Source organism: Zalophus californianus, chromosome 5 (assembly GCF_009762305.2).
Source record: "Zalophus californianus isolate mZalCal1 chromosome 5, mZalCal1.pri.v2, whole genome shotgun sequence".
In the NCBI taxonomy this organism is placed as follows: Eukaryota; Metazoa; Chordata; class Mammalia; order Carnivora; family Otariidae; genus Zalophus; species Zalophus californianus.
In genome coordinates, this window is record NC_045599.1 from 127,154,444 (window position 1) to 127,178,401 (window position 23,958).

General features: G+C 43.6%; 1 protein-coding gene and 1 pseudogene across 6 annotated transcripts in view; one reads left to right on the forward strand and one right to left on the reverse strand.

The window, feature by feature from the left end:
- The window catches only part of RAI14 (retinoic acid induced 14), a 135,489-nt gene extending 131,624 nt beyond the window's left edge, over positions 1-3,865 (reverse strand). For 2 of the 6 annotated variants that reach the window (XM_027606929.1, XM_027606924.1), the window contains exon 1: positions 3,679-3,864. The gene's annotated coding sequence lies outside the window, so the exon portion shown is untranslated. The other 4 variants (XM_027606931.1, XM_027606930.1, XR_003522326.1 and 1 more) reach the window with 3 other exon arrangements.
- On the forward strand, positions 1,652-2,024 carry LOC118357021 (annotated as a pseudogene).
- Positions 3,866-23,958: the final 20,093 nt, after the last annotated feature.

Sequence of the window (23,958 nt, forward strand, 5' to 3'; positions counted from 1 at the left end):
TGCGCTGGAAGGGGTAGCTGATGAGACAGACACCTGAATAAAGCCTCGGGGGGGACTAAGGGACAGAGCCACGGAGATGATCTAGGGGAAGAGTGGTCCAGACAGGACAGCAAATCCAAGGGCTGAGGCAGGAATGTGCCTGGCAACTTGAAGGAATAATGAGGAAGCGGAAGTGTTTAAATGCCTTAAATTGCTTCCAGATTAAGGGGTTACAATTTGGGGCAAAATGTCAACACATCTTCATAAACTCTTTGAGTAAGAATTTACAAAGGCATGTTCCTGCTCTAACTACTTAATCTCACCAAGCTTGAGGAAATGGGGAAGAGAAGGTTGCGTGGGTAATCCGAGGTTATGCTGCTAGTGATGCCAGAGAAAAAAAAACTTTGGAACAAGTATCCCAAACTCAGCACCACAGTTTGCCTCATGCTTCACCTTTATCGTTAAAGGGCGCTTTTCTTACTCAAGAAAATATAAATCGTAAAAACAAAACAAAATAATCCAACTAACAATCTTAGAGCTAAAAAGAAAAAAAAAGGATCAAATTCACTTTTTTCATTCAACAGGTAAGTAAGAGAGACCCTATGTACACCCTAAATTTTTGCTGAGGAATGAAACAATAAATGCAGCATGACCTAGACCGAATCTCCCAGCAATGAATGGGACCGGTGTATAACAAACAGGTCTCCGATGCTTGTAATAGCACTGTTACCCTAAAAAAATAAAAAAAAAATTAAATAAATGTTTAAAAAAGGGAACACAGATCAACGGTCTCAATTGCCCTTAGCAGAAAAAGTGTAACAGTGAAAAATTGGAAACATTCTAATTTTCTCTTGGCAAAGGAATTAGTATACTATGATTTATTCATACATTGGCATTCTCTGTAGCCGCTAAAGTAAATAAGAGCTACATGTGCCTCAAAACATAGTGACAAATTTAAAAATGCAAGCAGTATATATATAGAACTATGCCTTTTATGTAGAATACTAAATACACAAGCTCACCGATATTGCTTATGGATGGATAGATAACACACCGAAGTACCAAAACGTTCGGAAACTATGTACACTAACATCCCTTTAGTGGTCACCTGGGGATGGAGGAAGAGGAGGAGGGATGGATAAAACACTTCAGTTGCAGTTTACTTTTATTGGGGGACATATGAAGCAAATATGGAGATACTGGCAACTTTTTTTAAATTAGCAACTCAAACATAAGTAGTGTCTATTATGTATATATGAACTATTTCATACTTTATTTTTATTCTGAAAGGAAAAAGGAAGAGAGACAAATTTCCTCCATCACATTCCATTAACTGCAAGCCAGGTTTCCTTGACCTCCAAACCTCAGTTCCTTCACCTTTAAAATGTGGGTAATACTAGGCATACCTGCCTCAAAGAGGCTTTGGGAAGTGGCGGCCTGGAGCAGCACTTCAGTGTCAGGGACACTACTATCATTCCCCCACTGAGTCTCCATGGCCCAGCATCCATTCATTCTATTCAATTTCACAAATAGGAATATGATTTTTCACAATAGGGTTACAACCACCACCACCATCCCCCCGCCCCCCCCCCAAAAAAAGCCATAGAACAAGTCTAAGGCATGTAAATGCTACAATAAGTTAATGAAGCCTTTCCAACCAGGGCCTGGCAGAATGGCTCCCTCAAAGAAGAGTGGCAAGAAGGACGATTCTGCCATCAACGAGGTGGTGACCAAAGAATACAGCATCAACACTCACAAGTGCATCGACAGAGTGGGTTTCAAGAGGTGTGCCCCTTGGGTACTCAAAGAGATCTGCAAATTTGCCATGGAGGACATGGGAACTCCAGATATGTGCATTGACATCAGGATCCACAAAGCTGTCTAGGCCAAAGGAAGAAGGAATGTTCCATACCGCATCCATGTCAGGTTGTCCAGAAAAACGATATGAGGATGAAGATTCACCAAACAAGCCCTACACACTGGTTATCTATGTACCTGTCACCACTCTCAAAAATCTACAGACAGTTAAGGTGGATGAGAACTAATCTCTGGTTGTCAAATAAAGGTATAAAATCGCAATAAAAAATTAATGAAGCATCTCAATGAATGGAGACGGAAAAACCCAGGATACCCCAGCACAGAACCACCTCTCCCAATCCATGTCATGCAAGCACTCGGTTAAAAATCATAAGAACTGGATAAATTTCCTCACATTAAAGTCTACGCTCTTACAAAAGCCCAAGGGGAAAAAACGACACCGGTTAGGCATCATTAAGGAAAGATGATCAGATTACATCCATCAGTAATAAAACTCCCAGCCACACCTGTGAACAGGTGGGGGCCAGAGCAATCAAAATCCAGCCTCCTTGTGATACACTAGCTCTTCTCCAACTTCGTTCAAACCACAAGGTGAGGCTCTCCTCTCTAAGATGAGCTTCTGCTGCGTCCGACTGATGGACAAACCAGCTCCTCCCCGTCAGGCCCTTACAGTTTTGAGATCACGTTGTCCAGGGAACTGGCAACGTTCCCCTATCCCAGCCAGCTTGGTATTCTCCTCTCCCAGAAGGAAAACGGAGACCCGTCCCAATCACCTGTGCGCCTGCGGCCACGGGAAGCTGCTGGCCGTGGTGCGCGGCCTTGAGCCCCAAATATGCCCTGACCGCTGGAAATAAAAGTTGCGCTGACCTGGGTTCCTTGGAGCAGCGCAAGCCTGGACCTATAGCCCAGGCCCCAGCCGGTGGAAGGTCACTTGTAACTCCTCCATTTCACACTGGTCTCCATCTGTCCAGTCTGCTGCCTCCCTGGGCTCTGAGCGCCCCCTCCACAAAAGGGGAGTGTGAGGTCCAAACGCAAAGGAGAGCGTGTACCAGGGGGCAGCAGATGAACCCTAAAAACTGCAGAAACTAAAGCACGGCCACAAACCTGCCCAAGCCGGCAGCGAAGGGAAGGTGGGTTGGAGAAGGTACCCACCCACCCACCTGGGCAGAGTTGGGGTAGATGGCGGGCGGGCGCCCCTCTCCCGAAGTCCCAGCCGCCCCGAGTCTGCCCGAACTCCAGCATCCCGCCTCCCCGCCCTCCTCGAAGCTGCGGCGGGGAAAAGGACACGTAGAGCGAGGGGCACTAGCAGGCCTGCACCCCTGGGCCCGCCGAAGGGCTCCCTAGAGTCAGAAAAGGAACAATAGCAGACCCTCGGTCGCCGGAGCCATCCGGAGTCTCCCGCTTGCGCCTCCCTCCGCGGCTCCTCCAAGTTGTGCGAGGAGGCGGCTCCAGCCCAGAAGCCAGGGGCCGGGTGGGGCGGCGCAGGGCGGGCCAGGCAGGTAGGACAGGGTACTGACTCCGCGCCCCCCAGGACGCCGGGCCGGGCTGGCCATTCATTCCCGCCCGCGCTCGCTCCGCCGCCCCCGCCCCATGCCCTGCCGCTGCCGGCCTGCGAGTGGCGGGGGGCCGGCAGGAGACAAGCCCGCTCCCAACTTGGCCCGGTCTTCCCCCTTACTCGGATCCCCACCTCCTCCTCTCCCTCCGCAGACAGTTGGCGGCCGGTGGCAGACAAGGGAGTGGTGGCGGGACCCTCGCTGCCACCCCCGCTAAGCCGCTCCGCCCGGCGCGCCGTCCCTCGCCGGAGCCCCAGACACAAAGGCGGGGCGGCGAGCCGGGACCCCGCTCCGGGGAGCCTCCCGACTCTCGGCGCCGCGCACTTACCCCATCGAGGCGGAGGCTCCCGGGCCCCGCCGGCTGCGCCACTCCGCCCGCCGCTTCCCCAGGAAAACGCGGCCGCCGGGCTCGCTTCCTGCTCGGCTTCCTGCGCCTCGGTCCCTCCTCCTCCCCCCGCTGCGGGGGTCAGTGGGCGCCGCGGCTCCGGGGCTGGGCCGGCGGGGCGGGGGCAGCGGCAGCACCACCACGTGGCCGCCCGGCGCCGGCCCCCGCCGACCTGGATCCCGCGGGAGCGAGAAGGGAGGTGCTCGCCTCTCCCCTCCCCTTCCACCCCGCGCGGCCCCAAATTCCGCGAGTCAGGTGACCCGGCCCCGCGCCCGGGCCGGGACCTGCGGGAGGTGCTCGCGGCCCCGCCGCCGCCACTGCCACTGCCGCCCCTGGGCCCGCACGCCTCGGGCGTTCGTGGTTGGCTTTTCGTTTCCAGGGCTCGTGGACCTTTCCCCGCGGCTCTGTTCCATCATCATCATCATCACCTGAAGTTAGTGGGAAACACACCGGTGTTCTAACCCCGGGGTTTAGCACCGGTGAGATCCCGAATAGTATTCATTTCTGGTCAACTTCCAAAGTCGTTTGTGGTCGTGGGGGTGTTTTAAAAGTCACTGATCCGAGCGACTTCTTAACCACAGTCAAATCGGTTATATTTTCCAGAATTATTGAACAGAAAGTAAACCAGAATCCGCTCATTCTCTGGACGGACTGAACCAATTGGTTGGAGTGACTGCTAACAGTCATCAGGTGGCAAGAGAAAACTAGCGGCGTGAAGCGTGTCTGGGCTCAGGAGTTAGGAGAAATCTACTGCCCTAACCGAGAAGCGCGGATGGGGGACGCCCCCCAAAGTCGCGTCTGGGATGCAAGGAGGGATGGCCATTACCCGCCCCCCAGGACCCCCGGGGCTTCTCACTCTTCTCCAGCCCGCTGAAACAGGCGTTTGAATCTTAATGGACCCCTCCTGTAATTCCAAGGATTTCAAACTCTCCACCTACTCATTTAATCTGGCATTGCTTTTCTATTCATTCTAGTCAGGCTAACCAGCTATGGCTTAGAAAGTATTTATTCACCAAAGAAAGCCCCTCCCTTCTCCGGGCTAGCTCTGCATCCTCACGCAGGGCAGGAAGCTTTCTAGAATAAATGACACGAGTCCTTTTTGGTGGAATCCACTGTAAATCATTTGAACTTAAAAAAAAATCAATTCCAACGGAAGTGAAATTCACCCTAACAATTGAATGTATAAGGTCTTGGCTGCATCTTGATGGTCTACACGTTAGAATTTATCTGTCTCCCCCCCTCCCCAAGGAAAGAGACTGTCTTAGCTTTAACACGTAACTTAATCAAGCAGGGAGCAAAAGCTCTGTAACTATGAACTGTGAGGTAACTGCAGTATGGTCTTCCTAAATCATACGTCAGAGATTCTTTTGAAAAGTGATGAATAGCCCGTTTCAAGCAAGCCATACACTCCCCTTCCTGTCCTTTATCCCTCTCAAATAAAATGACACTCTAAAAGAAATGTGAGCTGGCAAACTTCTTGTTTGTTTGATGCTGGCCATTTCTACAATACAGTTTTTCATCATGGTTCATATTAATGGTGTAAAGTTGAAGACGAACAAATTTCGGCCACTTACGTGTTTTCTGTTCGGCTTTTAGCAGCTCAGTCCCCAAGCAGGAGCAGCTGAAAAGGTGGGATTAGGAGCATGGTACAGGGTACACCATGCCACCTTTGAAAGTGAACATGTGTGTATTCTGTAGTAACAGTTGACAAGTTGAAGGAGTTTAATATCAAGCAACATTAAACAATAATTCTTTTTTTTTTCTTTTACACCACTGTGCCCTGTCCTAGCCACTTACCTCTGAGCCTACCTGCCTGTGTTAGCTCTGTGGCTCTTTTTGGTGGCTTGTGTGCTTTATTCTTAATTTATAATTCCACCCTCAGACATCAGCAAGTCCAACTCTGGGAGTGGGGTTGCTGTGGAGGGAAGGACTCTCATAGTTAGTTAGGCTGATATGCCAAGATTCTGTTCCAGATCCCTCCTCCCCTGAAACTCAAACACGTCCTTTACACCACAGCTGAAGTTGTGCTACCTGCCAGAGGAATTGATGGTCAAGTACAAGATTGAAACAGTCTTCTCATTGGTTTGGTTTGGTTTGTTTTTTCCCCAGGCCTTTTAGAAATGCTAACTCATTCAGGATACATTGAACACACCCACTAATGGAGACCAGGCCCATGAAAAAAGGTTTGAGAGAAGGCAGCAAGAATAAAATGATCATCTAAACTGCATAGAGAGTTGTTAAAACCTTTTTTGGGAGGAACAGCATGTTGTATTTTAATAGGTGAATTACTGCCAAATCAAGGTAACTGTAATAAGAACAAAGCGACCATGGTTCCCGTTCCCTCTTTTACTAACTTGCCATTTGAACTTCACCAAGCGTTTGAACCTCTCCTGGTCCCACTTTTCCTAATAAGTAAAAAAGAACATTGAACTACATGGCCTCTGAGAATTTTTTCACCTTTAACGTCCTAAGCCCATTCTGTTAATCTGAGGAGCCATCACCAAGAGTATTGTCTTTACATTCTATGACAAAGCATCATTCTCTAATTGTTCTACCATCTAAGACCCATTTAGCATCTACTCATAATCCTCTAATTGTTCTAGCATCATTCTCAATCTTCTCATACCTACAAGACTGTAAATTCCTAACAGTGTTGTCATCCAGGATTTAGCAAGATCAATTGAAAGGAATTGATTGATTGGTAGAGCCAAATTTTCATTTTTGAAATTTAAAAATATCACATCCCTTCTTTCTTGCTCCATCTTTTATCAATTTTGTTTCTCCCCACATTCGGAACTTCTTAAGTGTGGGGAACCAAGGCTAAGACTAGTTGGAGTAATAAGAAACTGTCCCTAATAGAGGAAATAGAGGTAGGTAACACACCAGAGCCAAAAAGAAACCCTTTGCTTTATTTGGCTTTTGGTCAGGATCTGACTGGACTTCTGGGGCTCGTTAGAAGCAGTGTGATCTACAGGAATGTGACGATGTTGGCCCCAGTCCAGAGAATGGAACAAAAACACAATCAGAATTGGAGGGAGATGATCTACAGAAAAAAAAAAAAAAAAAAACTCAAATATTTGTAGAAAAACCACTTTTTGTATTTTCTTTGGGATGTTTCCAAGTAGGAAATTGTGACATGGGAGAAATTAATAAAACAACCTTAACACAGCATCTTAATAATTTAATAAGACCACAGTAATAAAGTAGACTAGAAACAGTGAGCCCTTGAAATGTCATTAGTCCAAATTGAGATGTGCTATAGATGTAAAATATATACAAGATTTCAAAGATGTAGGATGGGGAAAGAAAAGTATCTCACTAATAATTTTTATATTAATTACATATTGAAATGCTAATAATTTGGATGTATTAGGATAAATATATTAACACTAATTTCATTCATTTCTTACTTTTTTTTTAAAGATTTTATTTTTAAGCAATCTCCTACACCCAAAGTGGGGCTTGAACTCACAACCCTGAGATCAAGTCACACTGCTCCACCAACTGAGCCAGCCAGGCACCCCTCCTTTTACTTTTTAAAATGTGGTTAACTAGAAAGTTAAAAATTACTCTTGTATTATATTTCTATTGGATAAAACTACTAAAGAGTTTAATGTTAGCATCTGAGACACATTTAGCATCTACTCCATACAAGGCATTTTTCTAAGTGATATTTACAGAACTACGGTGGCCATATATATAATTGTTCAATCTGGGACACTTTTGACACTTTTGAGAATGAAAGGGGGCAGGCAAATTCTAAACCAGCCAGGATATTAGGACAAAAAGCATAAACTGGAACTGTCCTGAGCAAACTGAGATGGTAGGCCACACTAATGTTAGGTCATTTAATCTTTATGTTGGGGAGAAAGAATTTCCTCTGCCCTTCAAGATCCTTCTATCCAGACTAAGAATCAAATTGCCATGAGACACATTAACAGGAGAAAAATCACATTTAACTTTGGACATATAGAGAATCCACACAGACATAAAATTCCAAGACAGCCAGGCAACTTAAGGGTTCTATGAGCTAAGGAGAGGGGTAGGGGTCTGAGGACACAAAAGAGAGGAAGACCACTAGCAGGAAGGTGAGAGGACATGTTTTGAAAACAAGGCTGCCCTCTTATGCAGCTAAGTTTCTTAGGTAAAGAGGAATCTCTGTTAATAGCTCTCTTCCTGGTACAGGCAGGCAGTTGAGGGGGCGGTAAAGAGATTTTCCTGAATCTGCTGGGTTTTTATTGCTTTTAATTCAAAATAATCTTCACACCATAGTGGCTGCCTGTCCTTGGCCCCTATGGTTATATCAACCCTAAAAGTGCCATTATTATCCTTTTTGGGCACTTAAGGGAACTGGAGCACAGAGGGATTAAATAACTTGCCTAAAGTCACACAGCTAGTGACAATGTTGAGTTTCAAATTAGGGCAGTCTGGCTCTAGAACCTTCATTCTTGACGGCTGTACAATACTGCCTGCTAAAGACCTACTATAGATCAAGAATTTAACAGATGCAAAGTTTTTCTTAATACAGCAACTTGGATGGAATATTATCTTATTTCTACAGATGCAGAAACTGAGTTTCAAACAGATCCAGCAACTTGCCCAAATCATAGAGCCAGAAAAAGTGGCACCAAGAATCATAGTTTGAGATGCCCGACTCCAGAGGGGTCCCCCTAAGCACTACTCCATATTGCCTTCAGGCCACGTCGATTTATAAACCACTTATGTATTGATCTCATGACTTCTCCTAATTCTGGCAAAGGCCTGGATTTAAGAGTACTGGAACCCAGGTGAGATCAACTTTAGAACAGGCAAGAGACACCAAAAGCTCAATCTTGGTGGCCTCTCCTTTCTGAGAAGAAACATTTTAAGAGAATCCAAATAGCCATCCATGCCGCCAAGTTGGTTGTTCTGCCATGCATGGCAGAAATTCCAGAAAATGCTGTCCCATTAAAGCAGTGGAGGAGGGCATCCTGAGGAATTCAAGAACATTGAAAAGACAGTTAGTTGATTAGCAGAAGACTAAGAGAAAAAGTGTTCATGAGGTTCCACAGGCATAAGCAATAATATGGGATGTACATCCATGGGTTTGCCAGGTGCGTATTTTCTTCCTTTCTTGGCAGTGAGTTATAATCTTGGCAGCGTGTTAGAATTGCCTGCCTTTAAAAAAATCACTGATTGCCTGGGCCCCATGCCCTAGGATACTGATTAAAGTGGTCTGGTGTGGGGCCCAGGCACTGGTATTTTTTTTTAAGATTTATTTATTTATTTATTTATTTATTTATTTATTTATTTATTTAGAGAGCACAAACGGAGGGGCAGAAGGAGAAGAGAGAACCTCAGGCAGACTGCGCTGAGCACGGAGAACAGAGCCCGACATGGGGCTCCATCTCACAACCCTGAGATCACAACCTGAGCCAAAACCAAGAGTCGGATGCTTAACCAACTGCGCCATCCAGGCACCCCCAGGCATTGGTATTTTCTACTCTCTCCCTAGATTTTCATAAAGTGGGGCCAGGTTTTATTGGCTGTCGCAACCATGTCTGGGGCACCCAGTTCTTGGTTTAGCATTGCCAACAAAAATGAGAATAGGTGAAGAGGGTGGGGTGGCTCTTGCAATGGGCCTTGCAAAAGTCAATGCTCCAGAAGGATTTCTTGACAGAGTGATTCTAAACCAAACCACTGTTTTTCTTGGCCTGGGACACTTGTTTTCTGCTATGGCATTAAACCTGAGCTCCAGATTTTTGTCATGTTCATTGAGATCAAAGTCTGCCTATGAGACATTTTTTTTTAGGATTATTTATTTATTTATTTATTTGAGACAGAGAGAATGAGAGAGAGAGAGAGCACATGAGAGGGGGGAGGGTCAGAGGGAGAAGCAGACTCTCCGCCAAGCAGGGAGCCCGATGCGGCACTCGATCCAGGGACTCCTGGATCACGACCCAAGCCGAAGGCGGTTGCTCAACCACCTGAGGCACCCAGGCGCCCCTGCCTATGAGACATTTTAATTCATGTTCCTTCCTTATCTGAATGGTGCACCCATAATAAATCTGGGTGCTACTTTTGCTGATGAGTTATTTTGTATCTGTTATGGCTTCTTGCTTGTGTTTTTCAAAGGCGTTGTGGCCATTTAGCTTCTGTTATTCATTTTCACTTTTCCATTTGTTTGTTCTCTTTAAAATCCTTAGTAGGCGACATGAAGTAGATTACTTGTTGTTCTCAAAATTGGTCTTCCAACTATGCAAGTGAACACATTTTTAAGATTCATTTTCCACAACAGACTGTTAATGCTTAAGATATATGACTACAGTACTGTGAAGATATTTAACAAAATTCCACAAGTCCTTTGTTTGTTTTGCCTCAATACAAATTCCTCCACTATCCAAATATGCGCCTTAAGCAGGTTTCTCACATTCAGGATGGAGGTTCTTCTAAGGTAAAGTTATCATTCTTCATTTGCCTTCTTTTTTCAAAGACAGCCCTGTAATTTATTGTTCTAGACTTCCTGTTTGAGTTTCAGAACAAGAAGATTCAGACGATGAAAATGTTTTGGACTGTCCTGTAATAGGCCAGAAGAGAGGAGAGGGGCAGAATTGAGGGAGCCAGAAAGATCACTGTAAATATTCTCTCAACAGAGACGAAGTAGGACAGGGAAGTTCCACAGAATCCACAGAAGCCAGCAAAAGCAGGAAAAAGGCCATGGTGACTTCCTCCCTTGGATTCCTAGAACCCTTAGAGCACAAATGCCAAGAAGACAAATTGGCTTCACAATAATAGACCAATAGAAGGGAGGACAGCAGAGTCCTGGTGTTAAGGATATCGAGGTCACTGTTGGCCAACCAGAGGGGAGTTTGTTCTTTAAAATTATGTAAAAAGGAAGGAAATTTTGGAGGCCATTTCAGAGAACCAGAAGACTGAGTTGGCCCTGAATTAGTCTGGGAAATTTGCCACCAAAAGATCCAGGGCTAAGGGACAAAGAGAGGGAGGTGGAGGTCTGAGTGGGTCTCATACTTGCTTTGCGGGCTTCTGGGAAGTATTTTAAAACATTTTTATTTAAACTGTGGCCTTAAGAGGACTCTCCATTCACAATCCAACCTAACTTGCTCATATTAAGAAATATAAATTATGAGGACATTCAGTGTGTTTCTTCTCATCCCGATTCTGCCTCCTTGACTGCATTGCCTTCTACTCCAAGTCTGGGCATTCTAACTTGCATGTTCGATTCAGGGGGGTAGGAAGGATTCAAGGTTAGAGGGGCGAGAGAAATTTTAGGAGAGTGTGCGTGAGGCCAGTTCTGTTCTCACTGGCAGAGGAACCAGTGAGAACAGAGGAGCTGTAAGCGGACAGGAGTCCTCCCAGCATGGCCTGAAGAATTGGCTTCTCCAGCCAGAAGCAACTGGAAGTTCCTGGGCAGCAATCATGACTGAACTAAAAGAATTTTTAAAAACAGAAACAAAGAAGAAATACTCTGTCAGGTAGTGGTTGGAAACCTGACTCCTCCACTTCCAAGCAGTGCAATTTGGAGCAGGTCACTTAATCTCTCTTGGCCTCAGTTTCTTCATCTGCCAACTTGGGGATCCCTTCTCGTCCTTTTGGCTAAGATCAAGTGTAGTATCTGCCAACTTGGGGAAATGTTAGTACCAGCCTCTTGGGTTATTTTGGAGATGAAATAAGTAATACATATGAAGCATGTACAACAGTACCTGGCACAGAGCAAGAGCTAAATAAATAATATCGATAATTATTACTAAGGTAGAGAAGCATATGTGATTCATAGAACCCAGAGGAAAATAAAATAATGGTGTATATGAAAATCAGTTCAACCATTACTAAAAATGTCATCACCTATAATTGAAACGTTTCTAGTTTTCTATTTGCTAAGTCTTATATGAAAACTTTGTCAACTAATCTATAAGGCATAGGATTGTACACATATAGAAAGGAAAATATGAGGATATGAGGTGTTTTCTACCTTCAAGGAGCTTCCAACCTACTTGGAGAGATGGTCTATAGACATACAAGGGCAAAGAGTCACCAAAAGAAAACAAGATGAGTTCATGTTGCTTTCTAGTTCTTTGATGCTGTTCTGTGGCTCTGCCAAGGCACGGTGCCTGGTAAGCAGTACCCTGGAAAATGTGAGGCTTTCTATCCTGTGGAAATATTAGGGAGCAGTGTGTTATGGGAACCAAAATATAAGTAACTCATCGCTACCCACAGAGAGTCCTATTATAAGGTGCAGCCTGAGTTGATATTGACTGCTGTGCAGCTTCCATGCTAATAAATAATGTTGTGATTGAAACACCACTGGCATCAGAATCAGCTGCCCGTTCCAGTGATAAGAGTGCCTACTACCAGATAACAGTGGCTTTAACACAACGGGGGCTTGTTTCCCTCATATTTTGAAAAGTTGCTTGCTTTTAGATCAGTGGCTCAAGGTGGTCAGGTCTGAGGTCTTTGTGATTCTCTAGGTTTTCCCTCATTAGAAGACAGCTTGCCGGGGTGCCTGGGTGGCTCAGTTGTTAAGCATCTGCCTTCAGCTCAGGTCGCGATCCCAGGGTCCTGGGATCGAGCCCCACATCGGGCTCCCTGCTTGGCGAGAAGCCTGCTTCTCCCTCTCCCACTCCCCCTGCCTGTGTTCCCTCTCTCGCTGTCTCTCTCTCTCTCTCTCTATCAAATAAATAAATAAAATCTTAAAAAAGATTTTTTAAATTAAAAAAAAAAGAAGACAGCTTGCCCATTTACACCATCTATTCCATGTTCTGGCAGAAAGAAGGGGAAGAGTAGACAGCTGGTAGACTCTGCTCTCTAGGGAGATTTTTCTGAAAGCCCCACCCAACATCTCAATTTTATTGGCCAAACTGTGTCACATGGCCACCAGCATCTGAAAGGAAGGGAAGAAAATACAGATTTTTAGCTGGGTGCTTTGTATACCAAATAAAATCGGAGTTTTACTAATAGGAAAATGGGAAAAATGGATATAGCGTCTATCTATTGATGTATAACAAACAACCTCAAAACTAGTGTCTTAAAACAACAACAATATAATTTAATTTATTGTTTCTCATGATTCTGTGGGTTGACCAGGTGATAGAGGAACGTGGTATAGGCTGGGGTACCGGGAGGACCAAAAGGCATAACATGGCCTCATTCCTATAGCAGTTAGTTAGTGTTGGTCCCTGGCTAGACTTCAGGTAGGGATTGGCTGACACCTGAATTCTTCTCAGGGTTCCTTGGGCTTCCTCATGGACTGGTGGCTTGGTTCCAAGAAGGAGTGTCCTAAGAAGATGAGCCTCAGTGTACAAGTGCCTATCAGGCCTCCACTTACACCATGCTTGCTGTTGTCCCATTAGCCAAAGCTGATCACTTGGCCAAGTCCAGAGTCAAAGTGGGAAGGAACTACACAAAAGCATAAATGCCAGGAATCACAGTTCATTGGAAACCACCAAATACCAGACCACCATAAGGTAGGCATCTAGCCACCTCTGCCAAAGTATCTTTAGATAATATTTTAAAATTAATCAGTGCTTACTTTACAACAAATGTAGAGCCAAATAAGCATTAACTCAAGATTCTCACAACCTCATGGGGTAGATACTCTTTATTTCTATTTAGAGATGAGGAAATAGATTAGGAAAGTTTAAGGAACTTGCCCAAGGTGACAAAGTAAGAAAATACCAGGGCCGGAACTTGAACCCAACCTGAATGCTCGGCTTGGACAGTTTGGGAGCACATTCTGGTTGCAAAGAGATGGTAGAAAATCAAGTGACAGGAATCTCATGAAACAGCTATTTTAGAAAGGGTTTCTTCATGTTTTTAAATACCATTCTCTTTCTTCCTCTTCTTTAGAGAGGAAGAGAGAAAAGTGTGATATCCCTGCCCATCAGAGTCAAGGCAGAAGGAGCAGTCAAGAGGGTGCCCACTTGCTTCTTTGTCAGGTGATCTAACGTCCATGAAGTGTACATAACCGGAGGCAGAGGTTAAGACACACATTAGGCAGGAGGAGTTGGACGGCTACATTTGCCCCTGGGAAAACCTGAGGAAGAAGTTTGACATGGAGGAGACTAGTTTAAGGAATCCTTCAAGGGGGTTTCTGAAAGGGAAAAGAAAAAAAGTTTACTGGACTTAAATACCTGGGCAAGTGTGTCAAAGGTGAGTCTCCCTAACATGCTAAAAACGCCTCCACTTTTATGTAAAGAATAGTACAGACACTATATTTTGTTTAAAAGTGTGTTTCTCAAAGTGTGGTTTATGAACTCATGCACAGAAATAATGACTCAGGGGAGCCTGGGTGGCTCAGTTGTTAAGCATCTGCCTTTGGCTCAGGTCATGATCCCAGGGTCCTGGGATCAAGCCCCGCATCAGGCTCCCTGCTCCGAGGGAAGCCGGCTTCTCCCTCTCCCACTTCCCCTGCTTGTGTTCCCTCTCTCGCTGTGTCTCTCTCTGTCAAATAAATAAATAAAATCTTAAAAAAAAAAAAGAAAAGAAATAATGACTCTGTATCACCAGTAGGTGGGTCAGAAAAGCTGCATGTTTAAGGAACATCCCAAGCGCCTCTTCTATACAATAAGCTACCGAATTACTGATTTAAAATGTTCTTTCAGAATGATGACATTTAAAACGGTGCTTTTCAAGTTTTAATGTGCATGTGAATCCCTGGGATCTCTTAGAAAAAGCAGATTCTGATTCAGTAGGTCTGAAGAAAGGCTTGAGATTCTGCATTTCTAGCAAGTTCCCAGTGATGCTGCTGGTTTGAGGAACCATGCCGACCAAGTAGCAAAGCTTTAAAACACTGGAGGAAAGAACAAACTCTTTGGGGTTGGAAAGTTCGGAGGCAGATATAAACAGTGGGAGTGAAGGTGGGAGGACCCACCGCCACCCACAGAATGTCACCGCTCTTTCCTAAAGACAAGGTCACTGGTAGAAGATGGATGTGACAGCAGTAGAAGGAGCTTAGCGATGTTCAGAGGGGCTTCCCAGGTCAAGGTGAGATAGGCGAGCAGGTACAACAGGGAATGTTTTTCTAAAGAATCTGGCCTTGAGCATCTTAGGTGCTATGAAAAGAGCTTGAAGAATCTCAGAGAGTGAGATAAATTGGACTAAATGAACACAGATGTTTAGAGGAGCTCAACTCCTGAGGTGCAAGAATAGACAATTTGTATTCAAGAGTTTGTTTTCTTTCAACCCTTGCTTTTTACTTGATATAGCATTGTTGATAAGTGGAAGGAAGAGACTGGTGTTATACATTATGTACCAGTTTACTTTTTTAAAAAGTAAAAGTAAAAAAAGTAAAAAAAAGTAAAAAGTAAAAAAAACTTTTTTTAAAAAGGTTACTTTTTTAGTCCTTGCAAACGAGTCTGGATTCCTCACTAGGCAGATGCCACCCCAGGAGCTGCATGTGAGAACATAGTGCATTCTCCTTCAGAAGGTGAGCTCGCTACTGTACTTGCATTACAATGTGGCTTGCATTGATACTGCTCTTTAGAGTTAACAAAGGACTTTTATATCCACTTATCGCATTTTACCTCCCAGTTACAAAAAAAGGAAGGCATTAATCACTATCTTATTTGCAGATTTTTGAAAAACCAAGTTACAGAGAGTTTTAGGGATTTGTCTAAGTGGCAGGGCCAAACGAGGACCCTAATGTTCTGAGTCCCAGCCCCACCATCTGTTTGCTACAAGGCAATTGCTTATAGCAAACGATACAATATTTCTATGGATTATTGGAGTCTCACTCGGATACACAAAGGAGAAGAGGCTCTCTGTTCCACTAAACTGACGCAAGAGCCCAACTGCCTCCCATGCAACAGAAGGCCTCAGGGGTTGAAGAAGTCCCAGCCTGCAAAGCCTGGGAATGTGTTTCTCCCTCCAGCAACAGAGCCAACTGGAAATTCTGACGAATGTTCCCCTACAAACACATAAGAACACGGGATAATAATACCAAACATTTGGTTAAAAGCACAGTTAAACTTGTAAGAAAGTAAATGCGATTCAGAGGAGGCAAGAAAAAAGTTGCAACCAGAGTGGTCAGCAAAGTCCGAAGCATAGGCTGCTTTGGAGGCATCGGTTGATCCCGGGAGCTTGGTTCTCCATGGGGGAACTCAAGTCCTGTGGGAATGAGAACCAGGGTCCTGGAAAAAGCCAGGGGTCTCAAACATCTATACTCTCAAGAAAAAGTTCGGTTAGGAAAAGAATTTGTCTTTTTGGCAAAAGAAAACCGACAAGGTAATGTGTTTATCTCAGGCCTGGGTCAAAGGTATGAAAAACAGAAACAAACAAACAAGTCTTTCCTGAGAATTTATAATTCCAAGTCTATCCTCATGGAGGTTAAGTGTTTATTCTACTTACATGGTCTGGGAAAACCCAGGTAGAAAAATGATCTTAAAAGTACTTCTAGTTCATGACACCCGAAGGCACCAGGTATACAGAGGGATGCACCTTTAACCCAGACTCTTCAAGGGTCCTACATTGAAGAGGAGACTTATATGAACCAAAAATTAAAAATTAGGGGTGTCTGGGTGGCTCAGTCAGTTAAGCGTCCAACTTAGTTTCAGCTCAGGTCATGATCTCTCGGTCATTGGATTGAGCCTCTCATGGGGTTCTACTCTCTTCATGGATTCTGCTCAGATTCTTTCTCCCCATCCCTCCCCCTCTATCCCTCCCCCTCCCCCAAATAAATAAATAAAATCTTTAAAAATTTTTTAAAAATTAGAAACACATGAGAAATTAAGCTACCGTAAATTGGGCTCAGCAGAAATAATAAAAGATAGAATTACACTGCAGTAACCTTGGGCATAGTATCATCTAATACAGAAAGAAGTATGAAATAAGTATGCTTAAAATATTTATGAAGAAACAGAGAGAACTTAGACATAAGAAATTTTAAAAAAGACCATCAAGAATGAATAGGCAGTTTTAAAAGCAACCAAATAGAATTTCTAGAAATGTAAACTACAGTAATTGAGATTTAAAATACAAAGAATGGATTCAATGACAGATGAACCACAGCTAAAGAGTGAATTAATAAATGGGAAAAAAGACTGAAGAATCACTTTATAATGCTGTACAGAGGGATAAAAGTATGGAAGCTATGAATTGAGGCTAAGAGATACAGAGGAAGATGTAGATATTCAAAATATATTTAATTAGAGTTCCAGAAGGAGAGAACAGACAGAGGGGAAGTAAAGGCAATCTACAAAGCAAAAATGAAAAACATGAATTGGTGAAAGACATGATTTCTCAGACTGGAGAAATACACCAAATCCCAAGCAAGATAAATAAAAATAAATTAATTACTACAAACATTATAATGAAACTTTAGAAAGCTAAAGACAGAAGATCATAAGAAGAACCAGAGAGACAGGGCGCCTGGGTGGCTCAGTCATTAAGCCTCTGCCTTTGGCTCAGGTCATGATCCCAGGGTCCTGGGATCGAGCCCCGCATCAGGCTCCCTGCTCCGAGGGAAGCCTGCTTCTCCCTCTCCCACTCTCCCTGCTTGTGTTCCCTCTCTCACTGTGTCTCTCTCTGTCAAATAAATAAAATCTTAAAAAAAAAAAAAAGAACCAGAGCAAAAGGAGAGACCCTAACCTAAAAGGGAACAATAATTAGATATCAGTCTTCTCAACAGCAACAAGAGAATCCAGAATCCTGAGAAACAATTCAGAGTGCTGAGAGAAAATAAATCACCTTGGAATTGTATACCCTGCTAAACTATCATCCAAGACAAGGGGTAAAATAAAGGCATTTTCAATAGAATGTGGGAAGATATCCTCATACTCCAGGAACTCGTAAGCCTCCTCAGGGGATCTCTACAGTGAACAGATCTCCATTGTCATAAAAATTATATAAAGGGCTGTGCCTACATTTTATCACATTGGCAGCATTTTAAAAATTGTTCAGGAGCATGGGTTCCTGAAAAGGAAAACCCAGAGTAGATGACACTGTGTGCTTATCTCTAGAATCAAGCTATTCCTTTTGCACCCACTTTTTGGCACATTTTTTGAACGATACATGAAAGTCTCTCTCTCACACCCACACACTCACTCACATACTCTCACACTCACACACTCACTCACATACTCTCACACTCACACACTCACACACACACATTCACTCACTCACACATACACGTATTGGGAGGAGCTGCCAGAGGAGAAATATGTGAAGGGCATGAAGTTCAGGCAGTCATACTCAATATCCATTGTTGTGAACAGAGCGAGGAGTTTCTAGTTTTCTAATATATGCTAAAAATCCATGTTATGGGTTGTCCTTTGTCTCCCCTATATTCATACATTGACACCCTAATCCCCAGTACCTCAAAATATGACTGTTTTTGGAGATAGGACTTTAAAGAGAGAAGTAAGTTAAAATGAGGCCACTGGGGTGGGCCCAAATCCAATCTGACTACTATCCTTATAATAAGAGGAGATGGGGATGCACGGAGAAACACCAGGGGTGTGCATGCACAGACAGACAACCATGCACACTGGCAGACAGACCATCTGCATGGTAAGAGGGCGGGCCTCAGCAGAAACCAATCCTACCAACCCCTGGATCTTGGACTTCCAGCTTCCAAAACTGTGAGAAAAGAAATGTCTGTTGCTTAAGCCACCCGGTCTACAGTATTTTGTTACGACAGCCCTAGTAAACTAAGACAGCCCACTTTTCTCCTTTTGGTATACCCCTTCCCTCCATTGGCATTACTCATCAAAAGGCTCTGCTTTTTGTCACTGAATACAAAGCTTTCACTTTTCTGGGTTGAAATTAATCTTCCAGATAACTGATATAACGTGGTCCAAATTGACTGATGTTCTCCTGTTCTGACTCCTCTAGATTGCCCACATGCTACTTTGCACCAGCAACTAGTCAGTCACATTGGCTGGCTGACTGTAACCACGTTCAGTCCTGGGCCTGAGTGAGACCACTACAGATCTCCCCCTACTCTCTTTCTATAGAATCCCTCCTTGTACTCTTTTTCTAACCCAGGAATCCCATGGGGCAGAAGACTGATTTTTCCCCAGCTGTGTCATGATCTCTGCCTCCTGCACCAACCATACCACAGATGCTCACTTTTTTTGGTTCTTGGGGCTTGCAGTGATTCCTAGGAGTGAGATGAATAAGATGTTGAAAGACCAGGCCAGACAGTTCCCCACCCCAGACATGGAACCTTTGGGAGACAAACATTTCTTACACTGTGCACCAGAGGCATGCTGCAGTGTGTGAAGGAATGCAGAGCACTCCCACTGCAGCTAGACATAGGAAGGGCTTTTTGAGCCTTAAGAGTTATAGACAAATGTAAAGCAACTCAAAAAGTTCTAAATTCCTGTGTATTGTTTTGATATTATTTGCTGGGCTATTTTGGTCTCAATAGCGTTTTAAATGTTAAAGTTAATAACATATCTAATAGAATATTGCAGCCTAGGTCAAACTCCAGGGTTTCTTTTTTTAAACAATGGTACTTGGAGCCTGTGGTTTCTCAAGGTACCTCAGGGGCTGGGACTCTGGAAAGGGGCCCCTCATTCTTGCTTTAATTCCTGTGGTTCTAATTCTACCTGGGATTAAAATCCATGGTCCTGATCCTAACCCACTACTTTTCCTCTTAACTCAAGTACTTAAAGAACAATTAGAGGTAATTCTAATGTTCCCACAAATCTTCGATGCCCGGTCCTGTGGGAAGATCATATACCCTCACCCTGATGAACTGAGATGTGGCCATAAGCCTCGTTGTGGGCAGTGGAATATGAATGCAAGTGGCCTGTGTCACTTCCAGGTAGAAACCTTAAAATCCTGTTTATGATTATGACTATATTCTTCTCCCCCACACCCCCCACCTCCGTCTTGGAAATCAGGGAAGTAGAATGGAGATGAGCCTCCATCAGCTTTGGGTTCTTGAGTGTCTACAGTGTGAAGAGTCCCTGCCAACCCCCATGGGAAATGTGATGTGAGTGGGAGGTGAACTTGGTTGTTTTAAACTGTTGAGGATTTCAGATTGTCTGTTAACTGTAGCACCACAGGGCCTGTCTTGATTAGTGCAATAAGTAGATAGTCTATAGGCATTACACATTAAACAATTTAGGTAAATAACATTTTTTATTTAAAATTGTACTCTGAAAGATAGCGTATATTAAGAAAAGGGGACAAAGATTTATTAATAACAAAGAGGCACTACCTCCTTCATCCCCAATAGCTCACAAATTGGGCATCCAAATGTCTCAGTTCAACTCCCCTAGGGCAGATCCAGGTAGGGGCTTTGTAAAGGGCCAGATTGTAAATATTTTTAGATTGCGATCCATATGGTCTCTGTTGCAACTACTCAACTCTACCGCTGGAGCTCAAATGTGGCTTTAGACAATGAACAAACTAGTGGGCGTGGCTGTGTTGCAATATACGTTTATTTATTGAAACAAACAGCTGGCCTATAGTTTGTCTACCCTTGGCCTGGGGCATAGAGACCAGCCTGTGACCCTTCAGAGCTCCAAACCCCTGCCAAGCACTCTTTTTCCAAGCTCTATTGGAATATAATTGACACATAACTTTATGTAAGTTTAAGGGGTACAACACGGTGATTTGATGTACTTACATATTGCAAAATGATTATCACCATAGCATTAGCTAACACCTCCATCATGTCATATAATTACCATTTCTTTTTTGTGGTGAGAACATACAAGATCTACTCATATAAACTCTCAAGTAGATAATACAGTATTATTAACTATAATCACCATGCTGTATATTAGATCTCCAGAACTTACTCATCTTATAACTTATACATTTTGACCAACATCTCCCCATTCCCCCACCTTCCCACCCCTGGTTCCCACCCCACTACTCTTTCTGTGAGTTTAGCCTTTTTAGATTCCACAAGTAAGTGATAACATACAGTATTTGTCTTACTCTGTCTGACTCGTTTCACTTAGCATAATGCCCTTGAGTTTTATCCATATTGTTGCAAATGGCAGGATTTCCTTCCTTCTCATGGCTGAATAATATCCCACTGCATATATATGCCATATCTTCTTTATCCATTTATCTCTTGATGGACACTTAGGTTGTTTACATGTCTTGGCTATTGTGAAAAATGCTGTAATGAACCTGGGAATGCAGATATCTTTTCAAGATTCTGTTTTCATTTCCTTTGAATATATGCCCAGGATTGGGATTGCTGTGTCACATGGTAATTCTGTCCTTAATTTTTTGAGGAACCTCAGTACCTCTATACTATTTTCGGTAGTGGCTGCACCAATTCACAGTCTCACCAACAGTGCACAAGGGTTCTTGTTTTCTCCGCATCCTTGCCAGCACTTATTATTTCTTGTCTTTTTGAGAATAGCCATTCTAGCAGGTGTTCCGCAGTATCTCATTGTTGTTTTGATTTTCATTTCCCCTGATGATTAATGATGCTACTGAGCACCTGTTCACACACCTGTTGGCCATTTATATGTCTTTTTAACTAAGGTATAATTGACATATGACCTTATATTAATTTCAGATGTACAACATAATGATTCAATACATGTCTATTCAGTTCCTCTGTCCACTTTTTAAACATCAGGTTGTTTGAGGATTTTTGGTGTTGAATTTGTATGAGTTCTTTATACATTTTGGAAATTAATCCCTTACAGATGTGTAGTTTGCAAATAATTCCTTTCATTCAGTAGGTTGTCTTCTAATTTTGTTGACTGTTTATTTTGCTGCACAGAAGCTTTTTAGTCTGAGGTAGTCCCACTTGTCGATTTTTACTTTTTGACTTTTGCCTCTTATTTTGGTGTCATGTCCAAAAAAATGAATCACCAAGACCAATGTCAAGAGGCTTTTTTCCTGTGGGTTTGTTTGCTTTTTTTTTTTTTTTTCTAGTTCTACCATTTGGGTAGGATGGTAGAATTCAGTCTTTAATTCATTTTTGACTCTTACAATGAATTAAGTCTTTAATGAATCAAGTCTTTAATTTATTTTGAATGAATTTTTGTGAGTGGTATACAATATGGGTCCAATTTCAGTCTTGTGTATGTGGTTACAAGTTTTCCCTACATTTATTCAATTGAAGAGACTCTTCTTGCCTCATTGAGTATTCTTGGTTCCCTTGTCAAATACTAGCTGCCCATATATGTCCTCTCAACCACTCCTGAGGACCTAAACCCGGTGGCCAAATACATTCATTTGCATAGTCGTTCACTCATTCATTCCCTCAACCGTGGTACTCTGATAACCATCTATGTCCTAGCCAGTGTGTCAGGTGTTGGGGACAGAGCAGAAAAGAAAACTGAGAAGATCTCTCCTAGGACTTAGAGAAAAGTGCAGGGTAACCTACAATAGAGAAATAAAAAAGGTAATTTACAATAACGGTAAGTGCTATGAATAGAACAAAGTGGCATAACCTAACAGCCGACCAACCTTAGATCCAGTGTCACAGAAGAGCTCCCTGAAAAGGTAACATCTGAGCTGGGACTTCCAGGCCCAGCTAGATAAACAGAATTGAGGTGATTCTTGGCTCCCCTCCTTCCCCCCAAAACAGGCTTAGTGGTATCTGAAACTCCGTTTCCTCAGCTGGAAGAAACAGCCTTCAAGTGCAAATGCGTGGTAGAGTTCCATTTTCGTGTAACTGGGTCTGTGTGTGCTGTCGTTGGCCAATCCATTCATGGGTGTGAATGACCGGTCATCATACCCTAGTCTGCCCGGCAGGTGAGGGAAGGAGAAGAGTGGCAGAACCTGTGTGACTCCTGGCTGGAATCGGAGCCTGTCAGGGGGGTCCAGATCTTCTTTGCATTCCCAGCTCCTTGCCCAGGCTGCAGTGAGCCACACACGGTCCGTCAAGTGAGAGAGAAAGTGAAGAGAATTTGAGGGAGGGTATTTTCCTCCTGAGCAGGAAAAGACCCCAAAAGACTTGGCAAGAGAGGAACAGCCTCACTGTTCTCCATCCTTTAATGTTTTTTTCCTATCCTTAGGCAGCCTTGCTTCCACAGTTTTTATAGAAATTTTGTTTGCTTCTTTGTTTTTACCATGTTGAGTTCCCAGGGGTCTGTTAATGAAGACCTTACTGCCCTTTTTCACTATCCCACACAGCAAGGCAACTCAGTAAATGCTCAAGAAGTGCATGCCATTTGATCGCTTTCCTTGGTAATAGAAATAGAAGTGGAATATTACTGAGCTGCATTATCATTTCCCTCCCTACCACAGGCTTTTATGCCTCACAAACATTTACGGCTAACCAAAGAAAAGGAGAACCTAATGTCATTTCTGGGTTTTCTCTAAGTGTATTTTGAGTCTGTTTAAATGTATGAGAAAAAAGATATTTGATTGAAGGGTTTTGCTTGGAAGATGGGGAGAGAATTTTTTTCCTCAGGGTCTCACTCACTTTCCATGGTCTGACCACTCTGAACCACAGGAAGAAAGAGCGGTAATTGATGCTTCCGTCATCTGCTAAGTAGAGACCAAGATTGGGATGGAGAATTCCTGCCTCCTCTCCAAAAACTTGCTAGCTGGGATGAGGAGGCCTACTATTTATTTATGGGACAAAAGGCATTTTGAAAGTCTGAGCCTTTCCTGAGACAGGATGCCTCTGATGTTTTAGGCTGGCCATTCTGGGAAACATGGCCCATTTTTATGTGCTGAGGAGAACATTCAACACACTATTCATTTTTAACTGTTGTAAATGAAGTATTACAGAGCCTCTCCTACTAATGAGATCCTTTCCCAACCATCCCTCAATACATATCATGTTATCTTTTGCTTTGGAAAAACTGTTTTTCGGGACTCATAGTAAGTAGTCGGAGCCAAAGTAGCATAGGTGTTGACAAGGATGAAGTGTGGAGCCAGGCTCCGTGGCTCTGAACCCCAGAGCTACCGCCTGCTGGCTGCAGGACTCAGAGCAAGTCTCCGCCTCCCTGAGCCTCGGTTTCTCATCTATATAACGGGGCCAATAAGAGCTCCCGCCTCATTAGTGATTTCGTGAGGATTAAATAAGATGCAAGTAAAGCGCTCACACCAGCGTCTGGCATGGAGGCAGCCCCGTGTGACTGTCGGCAGCGGTTCCATCGTGATTGCTCCACCCCTGATGATATATTTCTAAGAAGAGGATTATTTCTCCTCTTTCTAAAACACCAGAGAGTCACTGAGAGCTGACCACTGTGGCTGAAAGGCAATTTTGGAATGAAACGCTCTCTAGACCTCATCGTTCTCAACCTCTATGTCATACCACAGGATTCCAAAACCGCTTTTAAAGCATTCCGC